The 13,609-nt window shown below is 33.1% G+C and overlaps 1 long non-coding RNA gene across 1 annotated transcript; it reads left to right on the top strand.

Annotated features, from left to right (window-relative positions):
- The first annotated feature begins 7,451 nt into the window (after positions 1-7,451).
- On the top strand, positions 7,452-8,717 carry LOC113331604. The gene is made up of 2 exons (XR_003351067.1): positions 7,452-7,676; positions 8,154-8,717. It is a non-coding gene; the product is annotated as an uncharacterized LOC113331604 (long non-coding RNA).
- Positions 8,718-13,609: the final 4,892 nt, after the last annotated feature.

The following is a 13,609-nucleotide window of genomic DNA, read 5'->3' as shown; positions in this document are numbered from 1 at the left end:
GCTTACCCATAAATAAGTTAAAACTGTCCATGCTCTAAGGTATGCATGCAAACGGCTGCTCCTTTATGACTAGCACGTAATAATCCATTCCAAAAGAAAAAACGTCCAAAAAATTGAATGTGTCCCTAATTACAATTATCAATGAGCAGTGTATAAATAAAGGAGTGTATTTCTTCAACCACACACATTCACTCATTCCAACTTATTTTTTTGGTGAAATTTTTAGCTTAAGAGTATCAACATGTCAAACATGATTAGCCGCAGCCCCACAAAAACCGTTGCCCAAAACGTATTTGCTTTATTTTCGAGAATGCATGATTGTGATGAAAACAAACCTGCAATACTCAAGTTTCGTGTTACAAGAAAATGGGAAGAGATCGATTTCATGGCGACCAACGAAGTCACCATTTTGGATTTACTAATGATTGATGAAAACTTGAGTATATTGTTATTTCGATCTGAATTAAACTATTTTTTTTAAGAATAAAATATTAGTGACACATTCTAATCATTTTTTACATAATTGCGATGAAAATAAACCTGCACTTTCAAGTTTCGTGTTGCCAGAAAATGGGAAAATGTCGATTTCATGGCGACCAACTAAGTCAATGCTTTGGATTCACTAATGATCGATCAAAACGTGAGAAATCTAGATTTCGTCCTTCAAAAAATGATCAACTAGGAATTTTTATCAAAAATTATTATTTTAAGTCTAAAGAATATCGTGAGGAATTATTAAACTATTATTTAAGTGTAATCAAAGTTATAATTATTTGGATTAAGATTTCATGTCTACAAGTTCTCATGGGCCGAATTAAGCCTCATAGTGTGTGGTAATTATTAAATTCATTCTAACCAAAAATTATTCTGTCTCATGTCGTGCCGTTACGACACGGGTTATTTCTAGTTTCATACAAATAAAAAAAAAACATTCTAGTTCAGTTGTGTTAACAGTGGAAGTTGATCCCAATGAATTGGGTCAACAACCAAAGTTGACACAATAACTGGAAAAATATTCCAACTTTTTTGTATCAACAATGGAAGTTAATCCCAGTGAATGGAGTCAACAACCAAAGTTAACACAAATAACTCAGAAATATTCTAATACACTTGTGTCAATAATGGAAGTTGATCCCAATAAATGGAATCAACAACCAAAGTTTGATATAAAAAACAAAAAATGACATATATGAATGAGGGAATTTGACGTGAGTCGAACACGCATCATCTTACTTGGAGTCAGTCATGCTACCATTGCACCACAGATTCAATATTTGAAGAACTTTACATCTATAAAATCCAACAACACCACCACTACCATCAGTTGAACAACAATACACAAACCAACAACAAATTAAGTTAATTTTTTTTAACAAACATGATTTAAAATACAAACATGACTATACTAATCAAAGGAAATATAATGCTATCAACAATAGGAGCCAGTAGTTGATCCCATAGAAAATGCTGTCAACAACAGGAGTTGATCCCATAAATGGTGTCAAGAACATAAGTTGATCCCATTCAACAACAATAGTTGATCCCATAAAAACTGAAGTCCAGAGATCTTTCAACCATGGAAGTTAATACCTAAGAATCATACATGTAAAATGGATCTGGAACAGTATTAGATCCAATAACACATACATTTATGGATACATCATACAACAATCAACATGTATCATTAAAAATAACAACAGATAAACACTATTTCTTTTTTAATTGACAATAATCAGAGAAGGAAACATAAATCTTACTTGTTCCACATCTTCAATTATTGCAGCATGAATAAGAAAGAATCCATTTGAAAAATCCTCTTTTGAAACCCTGGCTTTCAATTTCTAACCTTAACAATCGAAATTAACAATATCCATAATCACAATAACCAGAACCACCATCTCAATCATTTGGATCTTCAACCGACAATGAAATAAATCTTATTTTGAGAAGAAAAAGATGAAACTATTGATGGTGACTATGAAGTTCGATTTCAAAGCTTTATAATTGATTTCAGAAGAAGATATCTCTCAAAATCTCAAATCTTCTATGAAAAATCTCTCTGTCAAATGAACCAAAAATAAGTATCAACTGGTTTTAATAGGTTTTAATCTGTTGGCGACCGTGGAAGTGGTGGTAATGGTGATAAAGGAGGTGGTTGTGGCGACTATGAAGATGGTGGTGGTGGCCGTCGTTCGGGAAAGGAGGAGAAGGAGAACATTAGAAAGAAGAATATTGATTTTTGTGAGGTCGAGAACAATATTAGATCCAATATGATATACAAAGAGGGTATAATAGGTATTAAACATCGACTGAATTTCCTTATAAACATGGAAGGGTATATTTATTGATGGATAAGGGTATTTGTGAAGCCCATGAAAAGGAGGGACAAGTATAATTACCACTTCTTTAAACGTGTTTTAATCGGTAAACTAACAAAAATTGACGGCAGTAACAGTTTGATCACTTGACCGCATTGACTGACGAGGTCAACGACCCAAACACTATAACGGAAAAATTTAGGACCCAAACACTAATGGGTTCCAAAATTAACGACCCAAACACTAATTAATTATTTTTCTTTAGGAACCTTGCTTTCATATCTTCGATTTCCATTCTCTTGTTTAGCATACAGAGACTCCATGATAGAGAATGAAACACACGGGAGAAAGAAAGAAGTAAGAGGTTTTAAGAGTCTCCTTTTTAACGAAACTTCAGGAGAAAACCACCGCTAAAAACTTTAAGAGCATCTCTGACAGAGGGTGAATCTTTTTTTTTTTAGTGAAACATAGGATTAGACCCCCATTTGGCATAAATTCATCTCCAACAGTAGGGTCCTACAAATTAGGAGGGACCAATTACTAATTATGAATGTGTTCAAGAAAGTGTTATCTACACCTCTGGCTCCACCTCCACGTCATATTTTTCACTGATTTTTTATTAAAATTCTCTACTGTTGGAGATGGGTTTTCAGATATGATGTCCTATATTTACTCTATGTGTAGACCCCATAAATAAAAGGACTAAATTAAAAATTGAAAAATACTATAACCCCCATATTATATGAGTTCAATATAGAGAAGCCCTACAAAATGGATCCTTCACTATCAACTCCATACTTTTAGTTTTTGATATTTCCAGGCCCAGAACTTTTATTTTTGGGACAAGGTTTTAAAATTTTCCGGATTGCTGAGGTCATCAATTTTTTTAATAAATCTGAAAATACCAAAAATAACCTCCACTATTTATAGTAGATTTATACAGGAATAGAAACAGAAAATTAAATCAGGTTTTTTTTTTTACTCTCTCATCTCTCTGCTCTTCGGCGATTTTCTCTTCATGATATCAAATCTTCCGAATTCGAATTGTTTCTTCACAAAATCGCTGCATTGAAGAACAACAAACAGGTGTGTTGATTTTTAGTTCGTTGTATTGAAGACGAGAAGAAGAACAACATGTTATTTCTCAAAAAATCGTTGAATTGATTCAGTTGTTTTCAGATCTGACGAGAGGAAGACGCTGCATTGAAGAACAATAGATAGGTTTGTATCAATTTTTATTTCCTGTTTGTATAAAATAGGTTTGATTCACTAGTTTTTCTAATCTATTTTTTTATTTTGATTTTCTACTGATTATCGTTTTTTTTTTTTTGCTTGGATTTTGTTGAGTCTGAGAAGAGGAAGAAGACAGGTTGGAATAGAGAAATCAACATTGTAGGTGTGTTTTCGATCTAGTCTTGAATTCTATTGATTTCGATTTTTATGATTTGGATCTTTCTTATTTCGTTTTTTTATTTTTTGATTTGGTTGATACTGAGAACAGGATTTGGTTACTGAGAACAAGAAGAGAAATAACATTGTTTCAGAAGAAGGAAAACAACAAATCTAGATACGAATTTTATTTGGTTTGATTTCAAAACTTTTTTCAATTTTTTTCGATTATTTGTTGTTCTTGCATGTCCGATCCGAGAGAATTTGTTGTGAATGTGTTGTTTATATTTTGTTGATACCGAGGAGGATGAAGAAACAATTTTGTTTCAGAAGAACAACTTCAAATTGATGTGGACATGCTGTTTTTTGTTACAGTATGCGTAACTTGAGGTTACACATATATCCTGTTGTATTTTTAGCATGGAATTTGCATTTTTCTAATTTTTTTTGTTTTTGGTGAATTTGTTGTGAGTTTTTTGTTTGATACTGAGAAGAGGATGAAGAAACAATGTTGTTTCATAAGAACAACTTCAAATTGATGATGTAGACATGTTGTTTTTTGTTATACAGTCTGTGTAACTTGAGGTCACACATATATATCATGTTGTATTTTTAGCATGAAATTTGTATTTTTCTATTGTTTTTTGTGAATTTGTTGTGAGTTTTTTGTTTGATATTGAGAAGAGGATGAAGAAACAATGTTGTTTCAGAAGAACAACTTCAAATTGATGATGTAGACATGCTGTTTTTTGTTATACAGTATGTGTAACTTGAGGTTACAACACATATATATCTTGTTGTATTTTTAGAAAGGAATTTGTATTTTCTGTTGTTTTTTGTGAATTTGTTGTGAGTTTTTTGTTTGATACTGAGAAGAGGATGAAAAAACAATGTTGTTTCAGAAGAATAACTTCAAATTGATGATGTAGACATGCTATTTTTTTGTTACAGTATATGTATCTTGAGGTTACACATATATATCATGTTGTATTTTTAGCATGTGTAACTTGAAGTTACACATATATATCCTGTTGCATGTGTATTTGTAAACAATTGTAGCATTTGTATCTGTAAGACACATTGTATCTATTGCTTTCTGCATATGATATATTTCTCCCGTTGAGTATGTTGATGGCTCATTTTATGTTTAGCTTGCTGCATAGGATATATTTTTCACGAGGGGGCGTTGCCCCCCAAGTGAATTGCATTTGTTTGATTTTTGATATTTTTATTGTATGTTTGTATTTTTCAGGTTGTCATCGCTGCTGTGAGTTTCATGGAACATGGGACATGGAAACTTCTAATATTGGTTTGTTTTGGTTTGAAACATGGAAACTTCCAATAAATCTACCAGGGTTTAAAGATGCAGTTGATCTTCGTTTTTGTTATACAAGCATCACAAGTCTTTTTGGCTCAGTTTTTTTGCATTAATTTGTTATTGCTTTAATAGCAAGAACGAGTAGTTGGATTTGTGACCCAAATTCAAATTCTTGTTCATACAATTTGTACCTGAGAATATTATGATTGTTATTGTTGTAAAAGACTTAAAAATGAGAGTTGTAATGAATAAGAAAAAAAAGACTCAGAATGGAACAAGCTATATTTATGTGTAACTGCAAGATACACATGCTAATTGGATGTGTAGACGGAAGTTACACATGCTTACTGTGTGTGTAGAGGAAAGTTACACAAGCTAATTGGATGTGTAGATGAAAGTTACACATGCTAATTGGAAAAAAATAAACTGAGTGATGGAAAAACCTTGAATAAAATATACAAGCTATATGGATGTGTAGATGAAGGTCACACTTGCTAATTGGATGTGTAACTGTAAGTTACGCATGCTAATTAGACAGACTTAGACTTGGAAAATCCCTAAATCAAGTACATAAGCTATATGGATGTGTAAATGTAAGTTACACATGCTAATTGGATGTGTAAACGAAATTCGTACATGCTAATTGAAAGAAAAACAGACTCAGAACTGGAACAAACTATATCTATGTGTAAATGCGAGTTACACATGCTAATTAGTTGTGTAGATGCAAGTTGTGTGTAGATACAAGTTACACATGATAAGTGGATGTGTAGACGAAAGTTACCCATGTTGTACATCAGCACATAAAAAGTAACAAAATTATATTTACAGACAAACATAACAAATATCTAGAACAAAATTGCATTTGATTGAACAAGATAATTGATAATAAATACAACTTTAAGCATAATATTCAATGTAGACAAAAAAAAAACATTACTCTTAAATCAAATTTTATAGGAGGATCACTCAATATTGATCTTCGTTCTTCGCTTTGAACAATTGATTTCACTCCAATTTCACTTTCACTGGATCTTCTACCACCACTACCACCGGCACCATCAATACTCCTGTAACCACCATCACCACTGTAAGAAGAGTGTCATTCCATAAATGAAAGCTAATTAATATAAAACTTATCATATAACAATCACCAGCATAACCACTGCATCAATATCATGTCGGTTACATACTTTTAGTGCCATCCAAGATCATGTACACCTACTCTCAATATCATGCATATATAATCTGAATAATTTAACTACAAACACAGTTTTATGAGTATAACCTACAGATCAAGGCATCTCAATACAACTTTGTAAGAGAAACTCATATTCATCTACTTGTATGAATGTGTAACTTCGAGTTACACATGCTGATTGAATGTGTAGACGAAGGTTAGACATGCTAATTGGATGTGTAGATGAAAGTTACACAAGCTAATTGGATGTGTAGACACAAGTTACACATGCAAATTGGATGCGTAGACGTCAGTTACACATGTTGTACGCATCTTAAAACATGAACTAGAACATCAACATGAACTTGATAACCCAATATACAAGTGTACTTGTATCAACATGAACTAGAAATCAACTACAATATCTATCAACATTGGATTTTAGGTTGTAAATAAACCCTAAATTTATACATAAAAATTACCCCTATTCAAAGGAAAAATCATTTGATTCAAAAGCAAATATCATTTTGTTCTTTTTTCTTGGATCTGTAATAAAAAAACAAATCAAATTAACAAAAATCGATTGATTCAAAAACAAAAAAAGTGAAACTTAAAAATCAAATTAACTAAAGAGAAATAAAAGCTTTAGTTAATCGCTTTGTTCTTTTTTCTTCCTTTCAATGTTCATACAATTTGTACTTGAGAATATTTTGATTGTTAGAATTCAAAACTAACAACTTCAAATTAAAACATACCTATTTGTTTATCATCAGACTCTTTCCTCTCGTAATCTGCAGTTGGTTTAATCGATTCAAATTAAATTGATTTAGGATTTGAATCTTAAACTGAAATTCTTGTTTCTAACGTTTTTCGATCCGTTGTTCTGGTTTATCGATTCAGAAGATGATGAATAGTTTTGGATTTCTATCTGTGTTTGCAACCAATTTCAACAATTTTTTTTTTGATTTTTTCGTTTTTTTTTTTTTGATTTTTTTTTTCCGATCTGTTTTTGTGTATGGTGAGAGTGAGATCCGATTTCTCTCTCTTGAAATGAAAATGAATGTATCTGTTTGAGAGAAAACCTAGGTTAGATAGTTATATAGTGAAGATCAATTTGGTCATTTCGGTCTCTATTAAAATTTATTTTTAATTAGGGACTTGATTTTAAAACTCTTTTAACTAGGAACCTCGTATTATGGATTTTTCATGGGTGGGATCTTAGCCTAATTAACCACGTAGGATTTTTTGCACCTACAGTTTGAGATGCTCTAAATCAATAAACAGGACTGGAATGTGCACACCGGTTTTGAGGGGTGCACAAATTTGGACTCTCCTTTGGTTTACAAATCGAAACATGAAAAAGAAAAGGAAAAAACAAGAAATCAGTGAGAGTTTGAGCTTGGAAATCCATCAAACGTTGATGGTGATCAGACTCCCTAGTTTTACTTTGACGTGAATTAAGCGAAACAAAGTAAGAGAAATTATTCTTTTTGATTCCAGTCTTTCCATTTTCAATCACTTATTCTTTCATGCAAGTGGTTTGGGATGATTATTAGATGGGAGTGATTATTCTTCATGCAAATAAAAAATGATGTTATAGATTTTCAATTGAGTTGAGAGTATTTTATCTTCCTCAATTAAATTCAAGTGTAATATACTTCTGACCTAAATGGTTAATCAATTATTTTGATATAATTTGTTCTTGATTATTAAGATCCCTTTAATTTGTAAAATGGGTTTTTCCACCCTTCCTTTCCCTGTTTTTTTCTATTCCGTCTCTCCTTCATCTTCTGTTTTTTTGTATTGGCTGGTTTGGTTTCATAAACGGAGTTGAAGGAAATTGTTCATCTGTTGTTGATTTGGAAATTACATTTGTGGTAAATGGTTTCACCTAATTGATTGATATGGTTCTTGTTAACTTTTGTGGATGAATGGTTGTGGCTTGAAGCATATTTTGAGCCCTTGTTTGATTAGCAAGATTGGGTTGTCGGAGAAATTGACATCCTGCGGGGGAGGAGCTATGTGAGAACCTGAATCAAACAACGGAGAAACATTTCTGCAAGCGCGACACTGCACATTTACTGTTTGTCGAAAATCCTGAAAGAAAAGAAAAAAAGGGTACAATCTCTCATGACTTTCTTTAATTATTTCAGTAATGATATGGGTGGCTACAGAAATAGAATTGCTAAGTTTCCCATGAACTACTAGTAAACTTGCTGATTTTGTACCTAAATTGATCTTATAATTTAGCTTTGTTTTGTGTACTTCGATATTCATTTTACTACCTGGTGTCGAGAAATAATGTAGGGCCTAGAGACTTGGAGTGTTGTTCGTTTCGTACATTGTGATTACTTATTTAGTAAATTGCTAACTTCATTGCTTGAGACTGTAAGATGATTTATCGAACTCTAATGCTCGCTAAAAGATTGTTACGCTCCTACTAATTATGTATGTGAATTGAATGAAGACTCGATGTACTAGACAAAATGAAAATAAAACTAGTTCTGTTAGGCCTATGGAATGAGAAAGTGGCAACTCCTGTGCTTTAGCAATATTGGATTATTTATCTTGTTATGAGTTATGATAAGATGTTTATAATTGTGTTTGGAACTGTTAGTTAAAACTTGGTTTTTGTCGTGTACATATGTCTGAATGTGGGCATATTCGGACCACTTTGAAACTCCATTTAGTGTCCACTTTCTGAGTAATGCAAGTCTCATAAATTACCATCATTTGAATTTATATACAAGTACGAGGTTCTGGCGTTATTTCCGACCCGACCCAACTAATGTTACTGTGTACATTAAACAAAGTTATCAACTGTAATGGAAGTAATATATGTTGGTGCTGTTTTGAGTACTTGTTCTTCCATTTAATTTATTGAAATGAATCAAGTTAACTATGATGATGGATCAATGGATGGAAAATGTATGTTGCACTCTTGCATTAGCACTCTTGCATTAGCACCATTCCTTCCTTATCATGTTGTTTCATTTAAATTACTCCTAAGGTGTTTAGGGAAATTCTCTCATTTGTTATTTTGTCTTACCATGTGGAGATTATGTAAATGCTAGTAGTGATGCTGTGGTGGTTGAGGTTGCGGTATAGAATTTGTGTTAATTTCCGATACCTTGAGGTACGGGGTTTTATTGTTTTGTCGGAAATGATTTTTATGGGTCCAATTGCATGGCTCTTCTGTTGTGCATTGCCCGGTTGTCGGACTGCGATATCAACATCTAACCTAAGCTGGTATATTGTATAATTTTGTTCCTTAATTTGGTTTTAGTACTACGCTATACAAGAGTTAGTTCTCTGATTTCCTATAATAAATTATTGTGTGGGACTTGTTCGCTTACATTTGATTGAACTGCATAACGAAGCTAATGTTTGGAATGAATTACGTTTTCTATTACTTTTCATTTTTGGCAGCTATGCGCTGATTGTTATTACATTTTGTTCTAAAGTAAGCTCTAGAAAGGTATTTATGCCTATAGAAGAAAAATTTAGCAACTTTGTGATTAGTAAGCGACAACTAAAAAGCCACAGGCTTTATTCCGTTCGAGGGGTATTCCTTTGCAACTTAATTAATATCTTAATTTTGGCTGAATGAAAATGGAATTCATGTTTAGCTTTATAAACTATATATTAGTTGGTTAGTTGCTTCATATCCAAATGTCTTGACTTGAAAGCTCAACTACTGTAGTGTGTTATTGACATTAGACATGTGACTATATGAGTTGTTGGCTTGATGTAATGAAACTGTTCGGGACTAATTTGTAAAGTGTTGGTCTTTACTTGCATCCTCTTAAACTCTTATCCTGTTAAAAATGATAATGATAGAGAAGTGGTAAGATAGAGATAGTTGTTGTTATTATGCGATTCATACTATCTGTCATAAGGGACTAATTTGTAAAGTGTTGGTCTTTACTTGCATCCTCTTAAACTCTTATCCTGTTAAAAATGATAATGATAGAGAAGTGGTAAGATAGAGATAGTTGTTGTTACGTAATTCATACCATCTGTCATAAGAGATGATTACTACATAGGTAGTTCATATCATCTGATAAGAGATAGTTGCTATCACAGTTTATACTATCTAAACAAAAGGTTGACGAATTACGGTCGTGCTTAATCCCTTCGAGCAACGGAGAGGGTACGTAGGCAGCCGCTATGCGGTTCAGCACAACTCCACAAGGGTGTTCGTATCATCTGAAAGTGTTGGTTGCTGTTTTGGCAGTTCATACCATCTATTCAGAGATGATTGCAACCTTGACATTGGCAACCGGATATAAATTTAGAGATTTTGTTCTTATATGAAGAAGAATCAATTTCTAGTTGTCTATTTTTCTCGCGAAGACATTTGATTTCAGCTTCCAATTCTTCATTTTTTGTGCGAATTTGAAGATTCTTCTTTTCAAGATTTTTGCGTCTCCTCTCTAGATCTGAGGCAACAGCGAAAGAAGCTTTTTCAGCCTGCGAGAAAATACAAAAAATATTAATACAGAAAAAGATTTTGAGTTACAACAATGAAGAAGTAAAAGGATGAAAGTATACCAGACTATTAAGAGAATGCAAGAAGTCGTGAGTCACTGATCTAGAAACTCCGCGAAGAGAACTATCACCATCCAGTAAAGGGACATCGCAAATTGTAGCGATAACTTTGCAGGTATTAGCGAATTGGCTATCTCCCATTCCTTGCAAAGAATCAGAAAAGAGGCCAGATAGCTTAGCCATAGAAGATTTAGGTGGAGAATCTTCATTTGCGGCAAGGTCATCATTATCCTCATCATCCTTGTCACTTTCGGAATTTTCATGAGAAGGAATATTTGAAGGAGAAGAAGAACGGACTTTTCTTTTCTTTAAAGGAGGGGCATTTGATTTTTCCCTGCGAAGAGCACCTTTTCCTTTATCACCAGTCTTCGCAACATCGTCAGGTTCTTCTATTTCAGCAATAATCTTCACACACAGAGAGAAATAAGAAATGGAAGCAACAATATACTGTTTAAAATCATAAGAGAAAATTTCTTACATCATCTGTGTATGAGCGAAGAGTTAACAAGGTACTAGTCCTCCCAGTCCTGTTATAACTATCTTTCAGTTTTTGGATCTGTAGAATATCGCAAGGGTCAACGAACAAAAGAATAAAGACAAATAAAGAAATATAAAGTGAGCAAAACTGGAAGAAACATACCTCTTTCTCCTTCTCGGGCCAAGAGAATACCCAAGGTTGATAGGTAGCGAGATTCTCAGGAAGAATATTTGATCCAGCAATATAAGGCCCTCTTAGCATCAAGGGAAAAACACACCATTTATCATCTTTGGATTGGCGAGGAGTTGTGTTCTTACCAGAATGTCAATCAATATCTTGCATAAGTATTTTCGCTTCATCAATGTTATCTTTCCTTTTCAAACGAATACCCCAGCGAGTATTCTCTTTCTTCATGGAGATCAATTCATAATTTTCAAAGAAGCTCGCTATTGTATATTTCTCAGCAATTATTTCTAAGTCTGCGAATTTAGGATCCCTAAGTTCTTTGGAGTACATAGATCCTTTACCAGCACCACGATTAGCGAACTCTAGCATCAGACGGATGCACTCAACTGGAAGATAGCTCGCGAAAACCCCGAATGAGCAAGAATTTCATAGGACAGAGGGATATCTGGGTCGTAAAGAGGAATGGGGAGACCTGCGAGAATTTGACTTAGCGAAATTATGATTGATTGATCATCACAATATTGATCAGAAAAAAGTTTGATAGAAAGAATTGATTTGGCACTTTCACCAGGAATGGTAGAAAGTGTGAAACCTTTCTCTGCAAGATCTTTTTGGACCTATTTTAAGTTTTTCTCATGTTTATGGCCACTTGGAGGCATATTTGAATATAGAGTATGGGAATGAGTAAAAAGTAAGAAGATTGAAGAAGGAAGAACTACAGTAGCGGAATTTACGGAAGAACAATAGAGTTGCAGAGATGAGAGAATTAAAAGAGAAGATAAAGTAAAAAGAAAGTGAAAAGAAGAGTAAGAAGAATATATAAGGGAGATTTTTTACTCGAAGAAATAAACACCATTAAGACGAAAAGACATGAGAGGTTGAAAAGCGGCGGTTACAGAAGACGTGTCAAGAAACGGATGGAAGAAAGAATACGTGTGATAAATGCAGAATATGAAGAGAGGAACAACTGCGACATTTCTCACATCAGAGAAGATATGAGAAGAGGCAAGATGTAGGATCAGAATCGCAGTAATAATATTTCAGCGAAATTATCAATAACACAACACAATAGCGTCGCAGAATAATTTCAGAAATGATATAATAAATGACATCAGCTAAAATCATGAGAAAGATGTGATGATCCTGCGAAAATTAGAGAGTTTGCGAGATTAACATTTGTAAGGTTGCGAGAATGTCGCAAACTATATCCGAAAATAAAGGACAGATTAACTGTCATCCACTATGTATTTCCCTATAAATAGTCGTTCAACTGAGAAGAAGAAGAAAGATCTTTTCTTTGAGGAAGAAACAAGTAAATAGGAAAGAGAAAGTTTAAAGCAGAGGTTATTCTTGATTCCTTTATCTTTTCTTGTAAGAATATTCAAAGATTCATCAATAAAATTAAGATTGTAAATCTAAAAATGAGTTGAGTATTAATGAAATCATATTATGGGTATAGTGTAGGATTTCTTGCAACTACATACGATTTCCAATATAGAATTTTAGTTCCAGTTTTTTTTGTTTGATTTCTCATGCTATATGTTAATCAGTTCATGCGGGGAAGTTTGACGAACTATATGCATAATATATACGAAAACTCTTGATGTACCGCACCCTCCAACAACACTAAAACAACTACTCACAGTTCTACGTATTTTGTTGAGTTCATAGGAAAATGATTATTCAAAACCGAAAAGAATACAAAAAACGAGATCCATGATTTAGTAGAATACATATATTATTATTGTTACATTATAAACATTCACTAGTTTTTGGTTGATTCCATGCTTTAGTAGAATACATATACGATTTAGTAGACACTCTTGTAAAATTCCATGCTTTTTGTCAATTTAAATAAACATTCACTAGTTTTTGTTGATTGATTTTATCTCGACTCCAAAACACCTTTTCAACTCGATCTTCTATGTTATAAACAACCATACCATTACTATGGTTTTTGGCAATGCTTGAGATGATTATCAGCAGTTAAAAGATAGGATCACACATATAGCTTGAGTTAGGTTAATTATTTTGCATTTCACTTGCATATACACAGTTAATCCCAATTATCCCAAAGCACAACTATCAGATATTTCAAGAAAACGATCGGACAATAATCCATAATTAAGTAACCAAATTGAAACAAGGTAATGGAAACGCCCCAATTAGTAGCGATAATCCTCTAAGAC

The sequence above is a fragment of the Papaver somniferum genome, unplaced genomic scaffold (genome assembly GCF_003573695.1).
Source record: "Papaver somniferum cultivar HN1 unplaced genomic scaffold, ASM357369v1 unplaced-scaffold_125, whole genome shotgun sequence".
NCBI lineage: Eukaryota > Viridiplantae > Streptophyta > Magnoliopsida > Ranunculales > Papaveraceae > Papaver > Papaver somniferum.
Note: the sequence above shows the minus strand (reverse complement) of the source record. Positions and strands in the feature narration are given on the sequence as shown.